Raw genomic sequence first — 11352 nt, 5'->3', positions numbered from 1 at the left:
AAGTTTGTCATGTCGAGACACCACGTGATGATCGGGTGTGATAATCTCTACGTTCACATACAACGGGTGCAAGCCAGTTTTGCACACGTAGAATACTCAGGTTAAACTTGACGAGCCTAGCATATGCAGATATGGCCTCGGAACACCGAGACCGAAAGGTCGAGCGTGAATCATATAGTAGATATGATCAACATAGTGATGTTCACCATTGAAAACTACTCCATCTCACGTGATGATCGGACATGGTTTAGTTGATATGGATCACGTGATCACTTAGATGATTAGAGGGATGTCTATCTAAGTGGGAGTTCTTAAGTAATTTGATTAATTGAACTTTAATTTATCATGAACTTAGTACCTGATAGTATTTTGCTTGTCTATGTTGTTGTAGATAGATGGCCCATGCTGTTGTTCCGTTGAATTTTAATGTGTTCCTAGAGAAAGCTAAGTTGAAAGATGATGGTAGAAACTACACGGACTTGGTCCGTAACTTGAGGATTATCCTCATTGCTGCACAGAAGAATTACGTCCTGGAAGCACCGCTAGGTACCAAACCCGCTGCAGGAGCAACGCCAGATGTTATGAATGTCTGGCAGAGCAAAGCTGATGACTACTCGATAGTTCAGTGTGCCATGCTTTACGGCTTAGAACCGGGACTTCAACAACGTTTTGAACGTCACGGAGCATATGAGATGTTCCAGGAGTTGAAGTTAATATTTCAAGCAAATGCCTGGATTGAGAGATATGAAGTCTCCAATAAGTTCTACAGCTGCAAGATGGAGGAGAATAGTTCTGTCAGTGAACATATACTCAGAATGTCTGGGTACCACAACCACTTGACTCAACTGGGAGTTAATCTTCCGGATGATAGTGTCATTGACAGAATTCTTCAATCACTGCCACCAAGCTACAAGAGCTTCGTGATGAACTATAACATGCAAGGGATGGATAAGACAATTCCCGAGCTCTTCGCGATGCTAAAGGCCGCGGAGGTAGAAATCAAGAAGGAGCATCAAGTGTTGATGGTCAACAAGACCACCAGTTTCAAGAAAAAGGGTAAAGGAAAGAAGGGGAACTTCAAGAAGAACGGCAAGCAAGTTGCTGCTCAAGTGAAGGAACCCAAGTCTGGACCTAAGCCTGAGACTGAGGGCTTCTACTACAAAGGGACTGGTCACTGGAAGCGGAATTGCCCCAAGTATTTGGCGGATAAGAAGGATGGCAAGGTGAACAAAGGTATATGTGATATAAATGTTATTGATGTGTACCTTACTAATGCTCGCACTAGCACCTGGGTATTTGATACTGGTTCTGTTGCTAATATTTGCAACTCGAAACAGGGACTACGGATGAAGCGAAGATTGGCTAAGGACGAGGTGACGATGCACGTGGGAAATGGTTCCAAAGTCGATGTGATAGTGGTCGGCACGTGATAACCCACAAGTATAGGGGATCGCAACAGTTTTCGAGGGTAGAGTATTCAACCCAAATTTATTGATTCGACACAAGGGGAGCCAAAGAATATTCTCAAGTATTAGTACTTGAGTTGTCAATTCAACCACACCTGGATAACTTAGTATCTGCAGGAAAGTATTTAGTTGCAAAGTAGTATGATAGTAATGGTAACGATAGCAAAAGTAATATTTTTGGGTTTTGTAGTGATTGTAACAGTAGCAACGGAAAAGTAAATAAGCGAAGAGCAATATGTGAAAGGCTCGTAGGCAATGGATCAGTGATGGATAATTATGTCGGATGCGATTCCTCATGTAATAGCTATAACATAGGGTGACACAGAACTAGCTCCAATTCATCAATGTAATGTAGGCATGTATTCCGAATATAGTCATACGTGCTGATGGAAAAGAACTTGCATGACATCTTTTGTCCTACCCTCCCGTGGCAGCGGGGTCCTAGTGGAAACTAAGGGATATTAAGGCCTCCTTTTAATAGAGAACCGGACCAAAGCATTAGCACTTTGTGAATACATGAACTCCTCAAACTACGGTCATCACCGAGAAGTATCCCGATTATTGTCACTTCGGGTTGTCGGATCATAACACATATAGGTGACTATAGACTTGCAAGATAGGATCAAGAACTCACATATATTCATGAAAACATAATAGGTTCAGATTGAAATCATGGCACTCGGGCCCTAGTGACAAGCATTAAGCATAGCAAAGTCATAGCAACATCAATCTCAGAACATAGTGGATACTAGGGATCAAAGCCTAACAAAACTAACTTGATTACATGGTAAATCTCATCCAACCCATCACCGTCCAGCATGCCTACGATGGAATTACTCACGCACGGCAGTGAGCATCATGAAATTGGTGATGGAGGATGGTTGATGATGACGACGGCGACGAATCCCCCTCTCCGGAGCCCCGAACGGACTCCAGATTAGCCCTCCCGAGAGAGATTAGGGCTTGGCGGCGGCTCCGTATCATAAAACACGATGAAACTTTCTCTCTGATTTTTTTCTCCGTGAAACGGAATATATAGAGTTGGAGTTGAGGTCGGTGGAGCATCAAGGGGCCCACGAGACAGGGGGCGCGCCCATGGGAAGGGGGCGCGCCCCCCACCCTCGTGGACAGGGTGTGGCCCCCCTAGCCTTGATTCTTTCGCCAGTATTTTTTATATTTTCCAAAAGTTATCTTCGTGGATTTTCAGGTCATTCCGAGAACTTTTGTTTTCTGCACAATAAACAACATCATTGCAGTTCTACTAAAAACAGCGTCAGTCCGGGTTAGTTTCATTCAAATCATGCAAGTTAGAGTCCAAAACAAGGGCAAAAGTGTTTGGAAAAGTAGATACGTTGGAGACGTATCAGCACGCTACCTCTACATCTACCTTCGGGATTAGTTTTAGACCTGAATAATTGTTATTTGGTGCCAGCGTTGAGCATGAACATTATATCTAGATCTTGTTTGATGCGAGACGGTTATTCATTTAAATCAGAGAATAATGGTTGTTCTATTTATATGAGTAATATCTTTTATGGTCATGCACCCTTAAAGAGTGGTCTATTTATATTGAATCTCGATAGTAGTGGTACACATATTCATAATATTGTAGCCAAAAGATGTAGAGTTGATAATGATAGTGCAACTTATTTGTGGCACTGCCGTTTAGGTCATATTGGTGTAAAGCGCATGAAGAAACTCCATTCTGATGGACTTTTGGAATCACTTGATTATGAATCACTTGGTACTCGCGAACCATGCCTCATGGGCAAGATGACTAAAACACCGTTCTCCAGAACAATGGAGCGAGCAACAGATTTGTTGGAAATCATACATACTGATGTATGTGGTCCGATGAATGTTGAGGCTCGCGGCGGGTATCGTTATTTTCTCACCTTCACAGATGATTTGAGCAGATATGGGTATATCTACTTAATGAAACATAAGTCTGAAACATTTGAAAAGTTCAAAGAATTTCATAGTGAAGTGGAAAATCATTGCAACAAGAAAATAAAGTTTCTATGATCTGATCGTGGAGGAGAATATTTGAGTTACGAGTTTGGTCTTCATTTGAAACAATGCGGAATAGTTTCGCAACTCACGCCACCCGGAACACCATAGTGTAATGGTGTGTCCGAACGTCATAATCGTACTTTACTGGATATGGTGCGATCTATGATGTCTCTTACTGATTTTCCGCTATCGTTTTGGGGTTATGCTTTAGAGACGGCTGCATTCACGTTAAATAGGCCATCTAAATCCGTTGAGACGACACCTTATGAACTGTGGTTTGGCAAGAAACAAAACTTGTCGTTTCTTAAAGTTTGGGGTTGCGATGCTTATGTGAAAAAGCTTCAACCTGATAAGCTCGAACCCAAATCGGAGAAATGTGTCTTCATAGGATACCCAAAGGAGACAGTTGGGTACACCTTCTATCACAGATCCGAAGGCAAGACCATCGTTGCTAAGAATGGATCCTTTCTAGAGAAGGAGTTTCTCTCGAAAGAAGTGAGTGGGAGGAAAGTAGAACTTGATGAGGTAACTATACCTGCTCCCTTATTGGAAAGTAGTTCATCGCAGAAATCTGTTCCTGTGACTCCTACACCAATTAGTGAGGAAGCTAATGATGATGATCATGTAACTTCAGATCAAGTTACTACTGAACCTCGTAGGTCAACCAGAGTAAGATCCGCACCAGAGTGGTATGGTAATCCTGTTCTGGAGGTCATGTTACTTGACCATGACGAACCTACGAACTATGAGGAAGCGATGATGAGCCCAGATTCCACAAAATGACTTGAGGCCATGAAATCTGAGATGCGATCCATGTATGAGAAAAAAGTGTGGACTTTGGTTGACTTGCTCGACGATCGGCAAGCCATCAAGAATAAATGGATCTTCAAGAAGAAGGCTGACGCTGACGGTAATGTTACTGCCTACAAAGCTCAACTTGTTGCGAAAGGTTTTCGACAAGTTCAAGGAGTTGACTACGATGAGACCTTCTCACCCGTAGCGACGCTTAAGTCCGTCCGAATCATGTTAGCGATTGCCGCATTTTATGATTATGAAATTTGGCAAATGGATGTAAAGACTGCATTCCTGAATGGATTTCTGGAAGAAGAGTTGTATATGATGCAACCTGAAGGTTTTATCGATCCAAAGGATGCTAACAAAGTGTGCAAGCTCCAGCGATCCATTTATGGACTAGTGCAAGCATCTCGGAGTTGGAATAAACGTTTTGATAGTGTGATCAAAGCATATGGTTTTATACAGACTTTTGGAGAAGCCTGTATTTACAAGAAAGTGAGTGGGAGCTCTGTAGCATTTCTAATATTATATGTGGATGACATATTGTTGGTTGGAAATGATATAGAATTTCTGGATAGCATAAAAGGATACTTGAATAACAGTTTTTCAATGAAAGACCTCGGTGAAGCTGCTTATATATTGGGCATCAAGATCTATAGAGATAGGTCGAGACGCTTAATTGGACTTTCACAAAGCACATACCTTGATAAAGTTTTGAAGAAGTTCAAAATGGATCAAGCAAAGAAAGGGTTCTTGCCTGTGTTACAAGGTGTGAAATTGAGTCAGACTCAATGCCCGACCACTGCGGAAGATAGAGAGAAAATGAAAGGTGTTCCCTATGCTTCAGCCATAGGCTCTATCATGTATGCAATGCTGAGTACCAGACCTGATGTGTGCCTTGCTATTAGTTTAGCAGGGAGGTACCAAAGTAATCCAGGAGTGGATCACTGGACAACGGTCCAGAACATCCTGAAATACCTAAAAAGGACTAAGGATATGTTTCTCGTTTATGGAGGTGACAAAGAGCTCGTCGTGGTTACGTCGATGCAAGTTTTGACACTTATCCGTATGACTCTAAGTCACAAACCGGATAGGTATTTATATTGAACGGTGGAGCTGTCAGTTGGTGCAGTTCTAAGCAAAGCGTCGTGGCGGGATCTACGTATGAAGCGGAGTACATAGTTGCTTCGGAAGCAGCAAATGAAGGAGTCTGGATGAAGGAGTTCATATCCGATCTAGGTGTCATACCTAGTGCATCGGGTCCAATGAAAATCTTTTGTGACAATACTGGTGCAATTGCCTTGGCAAAGGAATCCAGATTTCACAAGAGCACCAAGCACATCAAGAGACGCTTCAATTCCATCCGCGATCAAGTCAAGGAGGGAGACATAGAGATTTTCAAGATACATACGGATCTGAATGTTGCAGACCCGTTGACTAAGCCTCTCTCACGAGAAAACATGATCAGCACCAAGACTCCATGGGTGTTAGAATCATTACTGTGTAATCTAGATTATTGACTCTAGTGCAAGTGGGAGACTGAAGGAAATATGCCCTAGAGGCAATAATAAAGTTGTTATTTATATTTCCTTATATCATGATAAATGTTTATTATTCATGCTAGAATTGTATTAACCGGAAACTTAGTACATGTGTGAATACATAGACAAACAGAGTGTCACTAGTATGCCTCTACTTGACCAGCTCGTTGAATCAAAGATGGTTAACTTTCCTAGCCATAGACATGAGTTGTCATTTGATTAACGGGATCACATCATTAGAGAATGATGTGATTGACTTGACCCATTCTGTTAGCTTAGCACTTGATCGTTTAGTATATTGCTATTGCTTTCTTCATGACTTATACATGTTCCTATGACTATGAGATTATGCAACTCCCGAATACCGGAGGAACAGTTTGTGTGCTACCAAACGTCACAACGTAACTGGGTGATTATAAAGGTGCTCTACAGGTGTCTCTGATGGTACTTGTTGAGTTGGCATAGATCAAGATTAGGATTTGTCACTCCGATTGTCAAAGAGGTATCTCTGGGCCCTCTCGGTAATGCACATCACTATAAGCCTTGCAAGCAATGTAACTAATGAGTTAGTTGCGGGATGATGCATTACGGAACGAGTAAAGAGACTTGCTGGTAACGATATTGAACTAGGTATTGAGATACCGACGATCGAATCTCGGGCAAGTAACATACCGTTGACAAAGGGAACAACGTATGTTGTTATGCGGTTTGACCGATAAAGATATTCGTAGAATATGTAGGAACCAATATGAGTATCCAGGTTCCGCTATTGGTTATTGACCGGAGATGAGTCTCGGTCATGTCTACATAGTTCTCGAACCCATAGGGTCCGCACGCTTAAAGTTTGGTGACGATCGGTATTTATGAGTTTATGTGTATTGATGTACCGAAGGTAGTTCGGAGTCCCGGATATGATCACGGACATGACGAGGAGTCTCGAAATAGTAGGGACATAGAGATCGATATATTGGACAATTATATTTGGACATCGGAAAGGTTCCGGGTGAGATCGGGAATTTACCGGAGTACCGGGAGGTTACAGGAACCCCCGGGAGGTATATGGGTCTTATTGGGCCATAGTGGGAGAGAGGAGAAGGGAGCAAAGGTGGGGGCGTGCCCCCCAAGCCCAATCCGAATTGGGAAGGGGGACGGCCCCCCTTTCCTTCCTCCTTCCTCCCCCTTCCTTCCACTCCTAGTCCAACTAGGGAAGGGGGGGAATCCTACTCCCGGTGGGAGTAGGACTCCCCATGGGGCGCGCCATAGGAGGGCCGGCCCTCCCCATCCTCCACTCCTTTATATACGGGGGAGGGGGCACCCCATAGACACACAAGTTGATCATTGATCTCTTAGCCATGTGCGGTGCCCCCCTCCACCATAATCCACTTCGGTCATATCGTCGTAGTACTTAGGCGAAGCCCTGCGCCGGTAGCTTCATCATCACCGTCATCACCCCGTCGTGCTGACGAAGCTCTTCCCCGACACTCTGCTGGATCGTGAGTTCGTGGGACGTCACCGAGTTGAACGTGTGCAGATCGCGGAGGTGCCGTACCTTCGGTGCTAGGATCGGTCGATCGTGAAGACGTACGACTACATCAACCGCGTTGTTATCACGCTTCCGCTTACGGTCTACGAGGGTACGTAGACAACACTCTCCCCTCTCGTTGCTATGCATCACCATGATCTTGCGTGTGGGTAGGAATTTTTTTTAAATTACTACGTTCCCCAACAGATTTGTATTATGAGTTTATGTGATTTGATGACCGAAGGTTGTTCAGAGTCCCGAATGAGATCACGGACATGACGAGGAGTCTCAAAATGGTCGAGACATAAAGATTGATATATTGGACCATGTTATTCAAACACCGGAAGTGTTCCGGATAGTTTCGGGTAAAAACGGAGTGCCGGAGGGGTTACCGGAACCCCCTGGGGGAACTAATGGGCCACCATGGGCCTTGTTGGAGAGAGAGGAGGGCAGCCAGGGCAGGCCGCCCCCCCCCCCTTGCACTCCGAATTGGACAAGGGAAAGGGGGGGCGGCGGCCCCCTTTCCTACTCCCTCTCCCTCTCCTTCCTTCCCCCTCTCTTCCTTGTGGAGGAATCCTACTAGGACTAGTAGTCCTAGTAGGACTCCCCCTCCTTGGGCGTGCCCCAGAGGGCTGGCCGGCCTCCCCCTCCCTCCTTTATATAGGGGGGCAGGGGGCACCCTAGGACACACAAGTTGATCTTTTAGCTGTGTGCGGTGCCCCCTCCACAGATACACACCTCGGTCATATCGTCGTAGTGATTAGGCGAAGCCCTGCGCCGGTAACTTCATCATCACTGTCACCATGGCGTCGTGCTGACGGAACTCTCCCTTGGCCTCAACTGGATCAAGAGTTCGAGGGACGTCACCGAGCTGAACGTGTGCAGATCGCGGAGGTGCCGTGCGTTCGGTTCTTGGATCGGTTGGATCGCGAAGACGTTCGACTACATCAACCGCGTTACTAAACGCTTCCGCTTTCGGTCTACGAGGGTACGTGGACACACTCTCCCCGCTCGTTGCTATGCTTCTCCTAGATAGATCTTGCGTGATCGTAGGTAAAAAAAAAATTTTTAAATACTACGTTCCCCAACAGGTTTCGCACTAGCGGTCAAGTGAATTTTTTGGTGTTATTGCCACCTTCCCTCATGTACCTCACTTTAGAAATTTGGGCCCATTTAATATCCTCCGCATGCAGAGGTTTAGCTATGCTCTTGCTGACCTCCCTTTTAGTAGCGCGTTCTGCCTGAACAAGGGGAGCCGATTACATCAATAAGACGAAGTACCTTTATTTTTTAACTTTATAAAAGATGCTCACATTCTTAGCTCCCATGCAAGAACCATCTAAGATGATGGATCTTATATTGCCACCTTTCTCAATGTTGGTGGTACCCTAATTCTTTTTTCCATCCTACAACATTTATCTCAATAAAGCCCTCCTTCACAAACCATGATAACTCAAAAGAGAAAGCCACTTTCTTCGCCACGTGAGCAGTCTCACTATAGTCAAACGGAAGGGTATCGTGGTCAGAAAGTCCCCTTCACAATGCACACACCATAGTTAGGGAAAAATTATCCCCTCTCAAAGCTAGCCGAAATGCGACCCCACTTTTAATAAGTTGGTGTAGCAAGACTATTGTCCCAAGTAAATCGACGTACTGAGAGAGCTATCATCCTCAAGGCAAGATTTTCAATTATAGCATTAAACATAAAAAGTCTATCTAGCGTTGAAATTTTCATTATTCTTTTTGGCACATTAACAAATAATATTAGATCCCCTCCCACAACCATGCATACATTTTCATCTCCACAAGTACAAACCAACTCAGTCAAGAAGCGGGTTAGTGCTCGGGTTATGCAGCCCTATTAACCACAACAACAGCCCTATCAAAGCCGTCAAGTTTAGACCTCACGTAAAACTTAATAATTAACCTAATCCTCCATTTCCATTTTCTTGACATCAAGTGAATGCCTATTAACTCCTAGCAAAATACACTCAATCTCCCCAGAGGAGGCATGCCTAGCGGTTAAGTAATATCACCAAGTAAAGTTAGGCTCCGCGGTCTCCATAAAAACGATAAAATCCGTCTTTTGCTCCCTAGTAGTCTCAGACAGAAAACAACCCTTAGCCAAGTCAAAAAGACATTTGCTATTCCAGAATATATCTCTCATCTTTCGTCAGAGTTTTCTAGGACTACATCGCAACACAGAAAAGTATTTCCATGCCCTCTCGCGAGTGACTTTTGTCGAGGACCACGGCTTTGTGAGATTCTATTGGATGGACGGCAATAAAAATAGCGACTATTGCCAGAAAAATTATCTCTCACTACAAGTCAAGCATCTTTGCTCAATTGGCAAAAAAAAGCATCTTATTATTCGACCTGCGTTACCTCTACAAATCCCACGCTCCACCTTATAAAAAACTAAACCCTATATCCATTTTACACCTTCATATGTAGGCAAAAAGCAAAATCTGTCTCTCTTGCCCTTTCTGGCCGAAAGAGTTTACAGAAACAGATTCCTTACGCAAACGGCCTCTTTTTTAATTATGCTATGCTGCATGCGTTGGGATTCTCCTCGCTGAACATCGAAGTGATCTGGCTCCCATCTCCTCTTCCCCTAGCAGCCGCTGGATGGTAGTAGCATCTTCCTTCTTGGGCAGAAGAGCCCCCATGTCCGTACTCTGATGTGCAAGGACTATAGCTACGACTATGTGCTGCGTAATATGGTGCGGCAGCATCATATTCATATCTGACGCCATGGATGTTGCTCGGATGGACTGCCCAGTGACCTTTGTACGCATGGTGGCTGTATGGGCAGTCATGCACCATGTATATCATGGCGGTGGCTGGCGTTTCAGCCGGCGGCGCCTCTTTGTTCTCTGCCGCGGTGGGTTCTGCTGGTGCCTCTTCTGCAGGCGGAGGCGGAGGCGGAGGCGGAGGCGCATCAGCAGCCGGGGCTTCCCCTTCCGCGGGTGGCACCGGAGCTGCAGGCGGGGCTTCTCCCCCTCCCGCGGATGGCGCCGGAGCTGCAGCCGGGGCTTCTCCCCCTTCCGCGGGTGGCGCCGGAGCTGCAGGGTCGGTGTGTGAGCAGATGGTGGGAACCCTGTTGGTCTTCCTGATGGCCTTGACGATCTTCGCAGGATCAGCGATCCCCACCACCGTGATCTTGTGGTTAGGTTGATCAACATGTACCTCACCTACACCGTCAATGCCGCTCAGGGTCTTCCTGATCTTGTGCACGCACCCGTTGCAGTCCATCCTTACATGGAGCTCGGTTATTCGCGGTGTCTGCAGATTGATACATGTAGATATATTAGAAAAATGTGCTATCTGTTACTCCCTCCGTTCCATAATATAAGACCCTGGTATATTATAGGATGGAGGGAGTAGGACATAAGCGTCAATGGCTAGTGTGGTTAGTTACATAGCATCTCCCTCCGTCTCATAATATAAAAACGTTTTTGACATTACACTAGTACAAAGGAAGTAGTTAATAAATCATACAAAATATGCACAAGCATTACCTAAAAAAAGCACAAGCATGAGAACAGAAAAAAAAATGGTTTGAGTTACACAGATAGATGGGCAGGCTCACAAACCTCTGGTTCTGAAGTCATTTTTGAAGCCTCCGGTTGGAGCTTGGAGCTGGAAGTTCTTGTGGAGAGCTCTCAAGACATTATAAGGCAGGCTGGTGGAATCATGGACAACGCAAGAAGTTGCATTTATATGGAGCTTATGAGCTGAGACGGAATGTTTGTGTGGGTCACCTAAGGAATCGCTGGAAAGTGAAAAGAGGGGCCCTTTGATATATACAACCTGCTCTTCTTTTTCATGAGTTGTAGTCGTGCCCGTAAGTGGGTTCCAAGATGAGCTAAGAGCATCTTCAGCCGTTGTGCCCTTCAGGAGGCGTTTTTTCGGCCTCCTGAGGAGGCCCCGGCGAAATTTTTGGTATGGAGGCGTGCATTTTCCCAGTCATCCCCCGATAGGTAGTCATTTTTTTTCTCCGGTCATTCCAACA

At 45.0% G+C, this 11352-nt stretch overlaps 1 non-coding gene across 1 annotated transcript; it reads right to left on the bottom strand.

Moving 5' to 3' along the window:
* Positions 1-9674: 9674 nt before the first annotated feature.
* Positions 9675-11352, bottom strand: LOC109738033 (uncharacterized). The gene is made up of 2 exons (XR_012183598.1): positions 10934-11352; positions 9675-10622 (listed from the first exon to the last, which is right to left on the bottom strand). It is a non-coding gene; the product is annotated as an uncharacterized protein (transcript).

This window comes from Aegilops tauschii, chromosome 5, assembly GCF_002575655.3.
Source record: "Aegilops tauschii subsp. strangulata cultivar AL8/78 chromosome 5, Aet v6.0, whole genome shotgun sequence".
In the NCBI taxonomy this organism is placed as follows: Eukaryota; Viridiplantae; Streptophyta; class Magnoliopsida; order Poales; family Poaceae; genus Aegilops; species Aegilops tauschii.
Note: the sequence above shows the minus strand (reverse complement) of the source record. Positions and strands in the feature narration are given on the sequence as shown.